We start from the raw sequence: 14,065 nt of genomic DNA on the forward strand, positions 1-14,065 counted from the left end.
TCTTATTTGGCAACTAAATAAACTATTCCTTGCCCCACTTTCAGGTAAGAATCATGATTTTACATTGACATTGTTACTAGCTGCTGAACAATATCAGTATTTCAAACATTTCATATTTACTTGTTATTTAATTCACTCTTGAATCTGTGAGGTTGGTGACAACATTATCTAGACTTATCCTGAAACAGAGGTTCAGGACTTGGCTTGAAACCACACAGCTAGGAATGAGAACAGTCAGGAGATGATCCCTGCCACTCTTCTCTACAACTCATCTTCATCCCTGTAAACAGTAATTACAACTGGAGTCCCTGGCTGAACAAGTTCTTGAGTTAGGGCATTTGTATATCTCTTCTCCCTCCAGGATAGGCCAGTTACATGGGCATTAGACCATTACAGTTCAAAGCAATAGCAAAATACAAGATGTATTATGAGAAAAATTAGGATTCCTCCCAGGAAATTCCATGTTGGGAGTGAAGGTAGATGCCACATAGGGACTGTGACACAGAACAAATGTTCAGTTCCTAGGAAAATGACTGCTTCCATATGATTTCCTGGCTTTTGTTTAATCTTTTTTGCCAGTTGTCATATTACTGCAGGCAAAGCATAGGTGAACTAAGAGTCACTTCACATAGTTTTGGAATCAACTACAAAGTTGTGTGTGGGGGTGTGTGTGTGTGTATGTGTGTGTGTGTGTACACGTGCACACACAATATAATATAATATATTATATAACATGTGATATGTAATATATAATATATTAAGTATTATGTATCTTCTTTCCTTAATGCAGGTAAGCATTCAGGCCTCCTTTAGCAATAGCAACTGAGACCAATGTGCCGTGGAGGTTGGGTTGAAGCTCAGGCCTCCCATCTGCATAATCCATGTACAGTTATTCTCTTCTTTACTCCATGAACAGTAATAAGTGCTAGGAATTGAAAACCATCTCAGCAAAATGATATAGCTCTATTTATGAAACATCAACCCTTACAGTGTAAAGAAACATATCTTCCAATCGTGCAACAAAGCAGCTGCAGCCTTAGTGCCAACAAGTGCACCTCAACTTAACAATGTTAGAGTGCTGTCCCCCAAAGATCCATGGTCCAGCCACCTTTCTGATAGCTTCCACCAAGCCTGACTCACAAGGAACACCCAAGTTAGAACCCTTTCCCTAATTATATTCCAGATGCATCAATCAAAGAAAATATTAAATCTAAAAAAATCCTGACACAAAACATCCAGGAAATCTGGGATTCTATGAAAAGACCTAATCTAAAGTTCCAAGGACAAGAATATATATTTTCAACAAAATCATACAAGAAAATTTCCACAACCTAAAGTAAGAGATGCCTATGAACATGCAAGAGGCTTACAGAACACAATTTAGATTGGACCAGAAAAGAAAAAAAAAAAGAAAGAAAATCCTCCTGTGACATAATAATCAAACTACTAAATCTACAGAGCAAAGAAACAATGTTAAAAGCTGCAAGGGAAAAAGGCCAAATAACATACAAAGGCAGACCTATAAGAATTACACCAGTCTTCTTAATACAGTGTGTAAAGGCTAGAAGGGCCTGGACAGATGTCATACAGTCTTTAAGAAATCGCAGATTCAAACCTAGACTGCTATACCCAGAAAAACACTCAAATACCATAGATGAAGAAGACAAGCTATTCCAAGAAAAAAATTAAACTATATCTATTCACAAATCCAGACCTACAGAAAATGATTGAAGGAAAATTCCAACCCAAAAAGGTTAAATATACACAAGAAAACACAAGAAATAATTCCACAATTCCATGTCAAAAAAAAAAAAAAGAAAAGAAGAGAAAAGAAAAAAGGGAAGCACATGTAAATCGATGTGTGTGAACTTGTGCCAATACACACACACACACACACACACACACACACACACACACATACACCACCACCACCACCACCACCACCACCACCACCACCACCACCACCAGCAACATCAAAACAATACAAACTAATCATTGGTCATCAACATCTGTTTACATCAATGGACTCAATTTCCCAATAAAAAGACAAAGGCTAACAGAATAGATGTGAAAACAGGATCCAACATTCTGCTACATGCCAGAAACATACTTAAGCAACAAAGATAGACATTATTTCAAAGTAAAGAACTAGAGAAAAAGTTTCCAAGCAAAGAGCCCCAGGAAGCAGGCTGGAGAAGCCATTCTAATATCTAATAAATTATACTTTCAATCAAAGTTAGCCAAAAGAGATAAGAAAGTTCACTTCATACTTATCAAAGTTAAAAACCCACCAAGATGACTTCTCAATTCTATACACCTATGCCCCAAATGCAAGGAGCATATTCATAAAAGAAACATTACTTAAGCTTAAAACACACATTGAAACCCACACATTAATAGCAGGAGACTTCAGCACCCCACTCTCACTAATGAACAAGTCATCAAGACAGAAATTAAACAGAGAAATAATGAAACTAACAAAGGTTATGAATCAAATGGACCCAAAAGATATCTACAGAACATTTCTTACAAACACAAAAGAATATACCTTCTTCTCAGTATCTCATGGCTCCTTCTCCAAAATTGACCATATAGTCAGTCACAAAGCAAGCTTCAACAGATACAAGATAATTGAAATAATCCCTTGTACCTCATCAAACCACCCTGAATTAAAGCTGTACTTCAACAAAAGAAACAATAGAAAACCTACAAATTCATGGAATCTTGAACAACTCTCAACTCAGTCACCACTGGATTAGGGAGGAAATAAAGAGAGAAATGGAAAACTTTCTAGAATTCAATGAAAATGAAACCACAAGATACCAAACTTATGGGATATGATAAGAACAATGCTAAGAAGAACATTCATAGCACCAAGTGCATTCATAAGGAAATTAGACAGTTCTCATACTAGGAATTTTAAAGTACAGCTGAAAGCTCTAGAAAGAAGGAATAAAACACATCCAAGAAGAGAATACAATGGGAAATAATCAAACTCAGGGCAGAAATTAATAAGTTAGAAACTAAGAGAACAGTGAAAGAACAATACAAAGAATCAAGAAAACCAAGAGTTTGTTCTTTGAGAAGATCAACAAGATATACAAACCCTTAGCCAAACTTCCTAAAATACAAACAGTATCTAAATAAATAAGTCAGAAATGAAAAGGGAAATATAACAACAGACAGTGAAGAAATTCAAAAAAATCATTAGGTCTTCAAAAGTATCTACTCCACAAAATTGGAAAATCTAAATGAAATGGATGATGTTTTATATAGATATCACATAGCAAAGATAAATCAAGATTAAGCAAACTATTTAAATAGTACTGTATTCCCAAGGGAATAGAGGTAGTCATTAAATCATTAAGTTTCTCATCCAAAAAAGGCCGAGATCTAGATTGTTTCAGCTCAGAATTCTATCAGACTTTCAAAAAAGATCTAATACCAGTACTCTTCAAACTATTGCACAGAGTGGAAGCAAAAGGAACATTGCGAAACTCATTCTATAAGGCTAAAGTCACTCTGCTACCTAAATTACCCAAAGACAAAATGAAGAAAGAATTTCAGACCAATTTCCCTTATGAACATTGATGCAAAAATACTCAATAAAATACTCGAAAACTGAAACCAGGAACACATCACAGACATCATTCACCATGATCAAGTAGGAATCATCCCGAGGATGCAGGAATAGTTCAATGTATGAAAATCCATCAATGTAATCTATCCTATAAACAAACTGAAAGAAAAACTCACATAATCATCTCATTAGATGCTGAAAAAGCCTTTGACAAAATCCAATACACCTTTATGTTAAAAGTCTTGGAGAGATCAGGGATACAAGGTCCATACCTAGACAAAATAAAAGCAATATAGAGCAAGCCAATAGCCAACATCAAACTAAGACAATTCCACTACGTGCAGGAACAAAGTAAAGTTACCTACTCTGTCCCTGTCTAGTCAACATATTAGCTGAAGTTCTAGCTATAGCAAAAGACAACTAAAGGGCATCCAGGGGATAAAATCTGGAAAGGAAGGCATTAATGTATAGCTATTTGCAGATGATATGATAGTATACATAAGTGACCACAAAAATTCTACTGGAGAACTCCTACAGGTGATGAAGACCTTCAACAAACTGACAGGATACAAAAATCAACTAAAAAAGATCAGTGACCCTCTTTTATACAGATGATAAACTGGATAAGAATAAAATTAGAGGAACAGCACCCTTTAAAATAGCCTCAAATAATATAAAATATTGTGGTGTAACTGTAACCAAGCAAGTTAAGAACCTGTATAGCAAGAACTTCAAGTGTCTGAAAAAAGAAATTTAGGAAGATATCAGAGGATGGAAAGATTTACCATACTCATGGATCAGGAGAATTAAAACAGTAAAAATTGTCATCTTACTGTCTTTACAGACCTTGAAAGAACAATTCTCAACTTTATATGGAATGCAAAACAAAACAATGACAATAACAACAACAACAACAACAGTAACAGCAACAACATCAACCAGGATAGCTAAAAAAAAATCCTATACAAGGAATTTCTGCAGGCTGGAAAACAATTTTCAAAGCAAATGGTCTGAAGAAACAAGCTGAAATAGCCATTCAAATATTGCATAAAATCGACTTTCAACCAAAAGTTATCAAAGAAAATGAGAAAGGACACTTCATATTCATCAAAGAAAAGTCACCAAGATGAACTCTCAATCCTGACTATCTATGCTCAAAATGCAAGGGCACCTACATTTATTAAAGAAACCTCACTAAAGCTCAAAGCACACATTGTACATCACAATAATATTGGGAGACTTCAAAACCCCACTCACACCAATGGACAGATCATGGAAAAAAACTAAACAGAGACAGAGAAACTAACAGAAGTTAGGAACCAAATGAACTTAAACAGATATCTATAGAACATTTCATCCTAAAAGAAAAGAATGTACCTTCTACTCAGCACCTCATGGTACCTTCTCCAAAATTGACCATATAATTGGTTACAAAACAAGCCTCAACAGATACAAGAAGATTGAAATACTTCCATGCATCCTATCAGATCACCACAGACTAAGGCTGATCTTCAATAACAACAAAAATGACAGAATGCCCACATACACATGGAAGTGGAACAACGCTCGACTCAATGATAACCTGGTCAAGGCAGAAATAAAGAAAGAAATTAAAGACTTTTTAGAATTTAATTACAATGAAAGAACAACATACCCAAACTTATGGGACACAACAAAAGCAGTGCTAAGAGGAAAACTCATAGCTCTGAGTGCCTCCAAAAAGAAATGGAAGAGAGTATACACTAGCAGCACGCCTAAAAGATCCAGAATGAAATGAAGCAAATACACCCAAGAGGAGTAGATGGCATGACATAATCAAACATGGGACTGAAATTAACCAAGTAGAAACAAAAAGAACTATATAAAGAATCAACAAAACTGGAAGTGGTTCTTTGAGAAAATCAACAGGATAAATAAACCCTTAGCCAAACCAACCAGAGGACACAGAGAGAGTATCCAAATTAACAAAATCAAAAATGAAAAGGGAGACATAACAACAGAATCCGAGGAAATTCAAAAAATCATCAGATAATCTAGAGGAAATGGACAATTTTCTAGACAAATATGAGGTAACAAAGTTAAATCAGGATCAGGTAAACCATCTAAACCATCCCATAACTACTAAACAAATAGGAGCAGTTATTAATAGTCTCTCAACCACATAAAGCCCAGGACCGGATGGGTTTAGTAAAGAATTCTATCAGACCTTTATAAAGACTAATACTAATACTGTCCAAACTATTCCACCAAATAGAAACAGAAGGAACACTACCCGATTCCTTCTATGAAGCCACAATTGCATTTATACCTAAACCAAACAAAGACCCAACAAAAAAAGAGAACTTCAGACTAATTTCCCTTATGAATATTGATGCAAAAATACTCAATGAAATTCTTGCAAACTGAATCCAAGAACACATCAAAACTCACATCAGTAAAGTGTCTGGGTGTAAAATTTACTCAAACAAAGCAGTAGCCTTCATGTAGTCAAAGAATAAACAGGCTGAGAAAGAAATTAGGGAAATGACACCCTTCACAATAGTCACAAATAATATAAAATACCTTAGTGTAGACTCTAACCAAGCAAGTGAAATATCTGTATGACAAGAACTTCAAGTCTCTGAAGAAAGAAATTGAAGAAAACTATAGAAGATGGAAAGACCTCCCATGCTCATTGAGTGAGTAGGCTTCATTCCAGGGATTCAGGAATGGTTCAATATATGGAAATCCACCAACGTGATCCACTATGTAAACAAACTCAAAGAAAAAAATCACATGATCATCTCATTAAATGCTGAGAGGATTTGACAAAATTCAACACCATTTCATGCTAAAAGTCTTTGAAAGATCAGAAATTCAAGGCCCATACCTAAACATAATAAAAGCAATATACTGCAAACCAGTAGCCAACATCTAATTAAATGGAGAGAAACTTGAAGTCGCATTAAAAACAAGGCTGCCCACTCTCCCCTACTTATTCAGTATAGTACTCGAAGTCCTAGCCAGAGAAATCTGACAACAAAAGGAAGTCAAAGGGATACAAGTTAGAACGGAAGAAATCAAAATATCACTATTTGCAGATGATATGATAGTATACTTAAGTGACCCCAAAGTTCCACCAAAGAACTACTAAGCCTGATAAACAACCTCAGTAAAGTGTCTGGGTGTAAAATTTACTCAAACAAAGCAGTAGCCTTCATCTACTCAAAGAATAAACAGGCTGAGAAAGAAATTAGGGAAATGACACCCTTCACAATAGTCACAAATAATATAAAATACCTTAGTGTTGACTCTAACCAAGCAAGTGAAATATCTGTATGACAAGAACTTCAAGTCTCTGAAGAAAGAAATTGAAGAAAACTATAGAAGATGGAAAGACCTCCCATGCTCATAGATTGGCAGGACTAACATTTAAAAATAGCCATCTTGCCAAAAGCAATCTACAGACTCAATGCAATCCCCAACAAAATTCCATAGAATTAGAAAGAGCAATTTGCAAATTCATTGGGAATAACAAAAAACCCAGGACAGTGAAAACTATACTGTACAATAAAAGAACTTCTGGGGGAATCACCATCCCTGACCTCAAGCTGCATTACAGAGTAATTGTGACAAAAATTATATGGTATTGATAGAAAGACAGGCAGGTAGATCAATGGAAGAGAATTGAAGACTCAGAAATGAACCCACACACCTATGGTCACTTGTTCTTTGAAAAAGGAGCTAAAAGCATCCAGTGGAAAAAAAGATAGCTTTTTCAACAAATGGTGATGATTCAACTGGAGGTCAGCATGTAGAAGAATGCCAATCAATACATTCTTAGCACCCTGTACAAAGCTCAAGTCCAAATGGATCAAGGACCTCCACATAAAACCAGATACACTCAAACTAATAGAAGAAAAAGTAGGGAAGAGCCTTGAACAGGTGGGCACTGGGGAAATTTTCCTGAACAGCACACCAATGACTTTGCTCTAAGATCAGGAATTGACAAATGGGACCTCATAGAATTACAAAGCTTCTGTAAGGCAAAGGACACTGTTATTAGGACAAAAAGGCAACCAACGGATTGGGAAAAGATCTTTACTAATCCTACGTCTGATATAGGACTAATATCCAATATACAAAGAACTCAAGAAGTTAGATTCCAGAGAGCCAAATAACCCTGTTAAAAATGGAGCACAGAGCTAAACAAAGAATTTTCAGCTGAGGAATATTGAATTCCTGAGAAGTACCTAAAGAAATGCTCAACATCGTTAGTAATCAGGGAAATGCAAATCAAAACTACCCTGAGATTCCACCTCACACCATTCAGAATGGCTAAGATCAAAAACTCAGGTGACAATAGATGCTGGCAAGGATGTGGAGAAAGAACACTTCTCCATCATTGGTGGGATTGATTGCAAGTTGGTACAACCGCTCTCAAAATCAGTCTGGAAGTTCTTCAGAAAATTGGACATATTACGAGGACACAGATATACCACTCCTAGGCATATACCCAAAAGATGCTCCGACATATAACAAGGACACATGTTCCACTTGTGTTCATAGCAGCCTTATTTATAATAACCAGAAGCTGGAAAGAATCCAGATGTCCTTCAACAGAGGAATGGAAACAGAAAATGTGGTACATTTACAAAATGGAGTATTACTCAGCTATTAAAAACAATGACTTCATGAAATTCATAGGCAAATAGATGGAACTAGAAAATATCATCCTGAGTATGGTACCCCAATCAGAAAAGAACACACATGGTATGCACTCACTGATAAGTGGATATTAGCCCAAAAACTCGGAATACCCAAGATACAATCTAGCAACCACATGAAACTCAAGAAGGAAGACCAAGGGCTGGAGAGGTGGCTCAGTGGTTAAGAGCACTGACTGCTCTTCCAGAAGTCCTGAGTTCAATTCCCAGTAACCACACGGTGGCCCACAACCATCTGTAGTGAGATCCGATGCCCTCTTCTGGTGTGTCTCAAGACAGCTACAGTGTACTCATATACCTAAAATAAATAAATGCTTCTTAAAAACAAAAAAAAAAAAAAGAAGAAGAAGAAGGAAGACCAAAGTGAGGATGCTTCAGTCCTTCTTAGTAGGGGGAACAAAAATATTCATAGGAGGAGATATGGAGACAAATTTTTGAGCAGAGACTGAAGAAATGGTTATTCAGAGACTGCCCTACCTTGGATTCAACCCATATCCAGCCACCACACCCAGAAAACATTGCTGATGCCAAGAAGGGCAAGCTGACAGAGCTCCTGAGAGACTCTACCAGAGCATGACAAATACAGAGGCAGATGCTCAAAGGCAACCATTGAACTGAAAACAGGGTCCTCATGGGAGGAGTTAGAGAAAGGATTGAAGGAGCTGAAGGGGTTTGCAACCCCATACGAACAACAATACCAAACAACCAGAGCTCCAGGGACTAAACCACCATCCAAATAGTACACATGGGCAGACCCATGGCTCCAGCTACATATGTAGCTGAGGATGGCTTTTTTGGGCACCAATGGGAGGAGAAGCCCTTGGTCCTGCCAAGCATGGAACCCCAGTGTAGGTGAATATCAAGGCAGGGAGGTGGAAAGGAGTGGGTGGATGGGTAAGGGAACACCCTCACAGAAGAAAGAGAAGGGGGATAGAATAGGGGGTTTATGAACAGGAAACCAGGAGTAAAATGTAAATAGAAAAATATCTAATAAAAAAGAACTTTTGGTGGTATCTCCATCACTAATTTCAAGTTATACTACAGAACAATAGTAATAAAGACTTTGTGGTATTGGCATAAAAACAGACAAGATGATCAATGGAATAAGATCAAAGACTCAGAAATAAACCCATACAGCTATTGATTCTTGATTTTTGACAAAAAATATCAAAACTAATGGACAAAAAAACTTTAACAAATGGTGCTGGTCTAAATGGATGTCTACAGATAGAAGAATTAAAATAGACTCATATTTATCATCCTGAACAAAGCTCAAGTTCAAGTATATCAGAGACCTCAACATAAAACCAAACACTCTAATACAAGAGAAAATGAAGAACTGCCTTGTACTTATTGACACAGGAGACAACTTCCTAAACAGAACATCAATAGCTCAGACACTAAGATCAACATCTAATAAACTTGACATCATGAAACTGAAAAGCTTTCACAAGGATGCCATGAACAGGACAAAATGGAAGCCTACAGAATGGGAAAAGATCTTCATCAACCCTATGTCAAACAGAGAACTAATACCAAAATATATAAAGAACTCAAGATACCAACAAACCAAATAACCCAATTTAAAACTGGGGCGCAGTGGTAAATAGAGAATTCTCAACAGCGGAATCTCTCATTGCAGGGAAGTACTAAAAGAAATGTCAATGTCCTTAGTCATCAAGAAAATGCAAATCAAAACAACTTTGATATTCCATCTTATGCTCATCAGAATAGCTAAGATCAAAAACTCAAGTGACAGCACATGCGAGCAAGGTTGTGGAGCAAGGGGAACACTCCTCCCTTGCAGGTGGGAATGCAAACTGGTACAAACTTTGGAAATTGACTTGGTGATTTCTCTGAAAATTGAGAATAATTCTACCCCCAAGACCTTGCTATGCCACTTCTGGGCATATTCCTAAAACATCCTCACTATACCACAAGGACAATTGCTCAACTTTGTTCATAGCAACCTTATTCATAATAGCTAGGAACTGGAAACCACCTAAATGCCCCCCAGCTGAAGAATGAATTTTTAAAAATGTAGTACATATATACTATGGAATCCTATTCAGCTGTTAGAAACAAAGATAGCATGAAATTTGCAGGCAAATAGATGGAACTAGAAAATATCATCCTGAGTGTGGTAATACTTACAGAGAAAGAAAGTCATGGTAAGTACTTACTTATAAATGGACACCATGCAACAAATGCAAAGACCCAAAGAAACTGAGTAATAAGGAAAGCCTGAAGGAGGGTGCATGAATCTCACTCAAAAGGGGAAGCAAACGGTCATCATAGGTGGATGGAAAGAGCGAACTGGGTGGGAGAGGTGGTGAGATGGGTATCAGTTGTGGGGAGAGGGCTGGGAGTGAGAACAATCGAGGAAGGGCATCTCTGGGAGTAGCTGGAGACCTGGGACAGGGGAGGTTCTGGGGAGTCTATGGTGGTGACTCTAGCTGAGACTTCTAATAGTGGGGCATATGGAAACTAAAGTGGCTACCTTCTCTAGCCAGGTGGGACTTCCAGTGCAAGGAGGGGGACATCGATCCATGCACAAAACTTTCAGCTCAAAATTTGTCCTGCCTACAAGATTCACAGGAAGAAAGATGGAGCAGAGGTTGAGAGAATGACCAACTGATGACTGACCCAACTTGAGACACACACCATGTAAAAAAGGACCAATCCCTGATACTATTATTGATACTCTGCTATGCTTGCAGACAGGAGCCTAGCACAACGGTCTCCTGAAAGGCATCATGCAGTGGTGGATGCAAACAGAAGCAGAGACCTAGAGCCAAATATCAGGCAGAGCTCAGTGAGTCTTGTGGAAGAGGGGGGTATAGAATTGAGTGAACCAGAGGGATGAAGGACACCATAAAAAGACCTACAAAGTCAACTAGCCTGGTCTGCTCATGCGGGCTTTCAGAGACTGGTCCACCAACCATACATAGAGCAGGCAGAGGTTGGACCTATTGGACCTACCCCCCCCCACACACACACACATTTGTAACAGATATGCAGCTAGATCTTCATGTGTGTCCCCTAAGAATTGGAGCAGGGGCTGTCTCTGGCTTTGCTGCCTGCCATTGAATCCCTTTCCCCTAACTGGGCTGTCTGGTTGGACCCCAGTGGGATAGGATGTGCTTAGTCCTACTGCAATTGTATGTCCCAGGGTGGGCTGGTACCCAAGGGGGCTTCCCCTTCTCTGAGGAAAAGGGGAAAGAGTAATGGTGAACGGACTCGTAAGGGTGAGATTGAGAGGAGAGACAATAGGGAGGCTTCGATAGGGATGTAAGGTAATCAAATAAATACATTTTAAAAAAAACTTGACAGTTTTTTGTTCTAAAGCTCAGTGAAGACTTCTCAGCTCTCTATGCTCAACCCATCCCCCACCCCCTCAGCTCCCACCCCAAGCTCTGCCCTGAAGAGTCACCAAAGCAAATTCCATTACACTCATTTAGCAATAGTGGCCTGATTTAACATGACCTCAAGTTAAATTGCTTTCACTAATGCAAACTTAATTGGGCTTCTTTTAATCCCTAGAAGTGATTTTCTTCTTTGGGCCTAGAGATGGCTCCAGTAAGAGCATGGTGGTTGCTGATGGAGGATTTAAAGTGGAGGCTTCATAGAGAATTTCAGGAATGTAGCAATGCTATGAGTGTTCTGTAGGCAACAGCTAGTGGCTTTGAGCTATCTCCTCAGAAATGTTTTAAAAAATAATAAACTAAAAGAGAAAACATGGTTTCATATTGCCATACCTATTCTCTTTGTGGCCAGGAATTTCTCAGACTGCACTTTCTCCAGTAAAAATATTTGGGGGGATAAAGCAGATGAGATTGCAAGCAGAACAGACAGAAGCTGGAGTTTCGTTCCTAAAATAACTCTTAAAATTCAGCTCTAAATTTCTCTGTCAAGCTCAGGGTACATGAGGTGAAACTACAAAATAGGCCTGCTTCAGTGTGACTTCCAAATATGGTAATAGCTAGCTTGTGTTTTTTATGAATAATCACAAAAATACCCACCTCATCTATAAGCAGAAAGACAGGGAGAGACCTCATTCCTCCCCCAATTGCTGTGCTAAAAGCCTGTCATCAGACCCAGCTTGACGAACGGGAGCGGTTCAGTTTTGAAAGAGCAAGAGAAAGAACCTAGAGTCTGACCTGCCCAGTCTTCCCTCTGCCACATCATGTCGCTCTCATACTGGTCCTGCATACCTTGGCAATTACTGTATGTCAGCTGCAGACTGGTTTATACAGTTCACTCATAGGAGAACAAATGAGTTGGAGAAGATTAGCCAATTTGGCTCCAAAAGGCCCTAGCTTCAGCCTTAAATTAGCCCAGCCCTCTCTAAGTAAAGAGGGCCTGGACCACTTATCTAAGGTCCTCTTTGTAGAATCGTTTTGATCTTTCCAAGGTAAGCTTCAGCTGAACTGTCCTCATCCATACTGATCCATCATCTGTGCTTTGTGTCAATCAGCACTGCTTTTGATCTTGGACTCTCAATGCACAGTCACCTTTTCTCTCCTCCACAGATATCAGCTTGGCATGTCAAATGTCTGTGATGGCTACTCACAGTCATCTTAATAGATCTCTTTTTGTACTATACCTGAAGGAAGTCATTCAGTGATTCCGTCTCCCACCTCCGCCAGGGCAGGAGCTCATTCAAGACTGGTGTCACCATCTCTAGTGTAAGGTAAGGTTGGGGCATTTTTGAAGCAGCAATTTGATCTTCATAGCAGTCACAGTACCAGCCCTGTGAATCAAGAAAGCAACTGAGAAAAGGTGGGAATAGAGTGCAAATCCTTTCCTTTGTGTCATCCCATGGCAACATGTTTGGTCCCGAGATTAGCTACAGCCCCTGCAGCATTGATCTTGGATACACTGTTCAGGATGAGACTCTGAGAAGAGCAGCGCAGAGCAGATGATTTGTGTCTCCTTTGGTGTTTTCTGTCCTGCTTTGGAAGCCAAGGGAACAAGGCTATGTGAGCTTGCCAAATGGCCAGCAGAGGGCGACTCTGGAAACAGGTGACTATGGATAGAGAGGAGGCTCCAGGCCTCCTTTCAAGTGAAAACTCTGGAGGTGGCCAAGTTAGTCCAGCTGCTGCGGTGAGCTCATCACAACCTTGAACTCATTCCAGAGAACTGATCTGATGTGCGAAAAGCCTTGGGTCCTTCACTGTGCTGATTCTGCAACCTAGAGCACCTGCCCTTAACTTGTCAAACCCTACCCGATCCTCTAGCCAAACAAATCAATCAAAAATATCAGTTGCTAGAGGAACACAAATACAGGCAGCAGGATTGGGCCTAGAAGGCTGAGCTCTGTTCCTGCTGCTCTGGGTTACAAACACATTCCAAAAATATAACTCTGCCCACACCATGGCAAAGCTGCCTTTGATAAAAAACACAATGTACGGTATACAATGTTGACACATAACAGATGGAACTTTGAGGGATTTTTTTTCTTTTGTTGGATTTTATTTACATTTCAAATGTTATCCTCTTACCCGGTTTCCCCTCCAGAAACCTGCTATCTCTGCCTGCTTCTATGAGAGCCACCCTTCCCACCCCCCTGCCCTGCCATTTCCCTACACTGGGGCATTGAGGCTTGACAGAACCAAGGACCTCTTTTCCTACTGGTGCCCAACAAGGCCATCCTCTGCTACATATGTGGATGGAGCCAAATGTCCATCCCTGTGTACTCTTGGGATGGTGGTTTAGTCCCTGGGAGCTTGGGGCGGGGGGAGTCTGATCAGTTGATATTGTTGATCTTACAGGGTTG

At 39.1% G+C, this 14,065-nt stretch overlaps 1 long non-coding RNA gene across 1 annotated transcript in view; it reads right to left on the reverse strand.

Annotated features, from left to right (window-relative positions):
- LOC134479735 (uncharacterized) overlaps positions 1–13,628 on the reverse strand; it is a 77,093-nt gene extending 63,465 nt beyond the window's left edge. Inside the window, exon 1 of the long non-coding RNA XR_010053405.1 lies at positions 12,893–13,628. This is a non-coding gene — a long non-coding RNA (uncharacterized LOC134479735). The remainder of the gene's footprint in view (positions 1–12,892) is intronic.
- Positions 13,629–14,065: the final 437 nt, after the last annotated feature.

Source organism: Rattus norvegicus, chromosome 7, assembly GCF_036323735.1.
Source record: "Rattus norvegicus strain BN/NHsdMcwi chromosome 7, GRCr8, whole genome shotgun sequence".
Taxonomy (NCBI): Eukaryota; Metazoa; Chordata; class Mammalia; order Rodentia; family Muridae; genus Rattus; species Rattus norvegicus.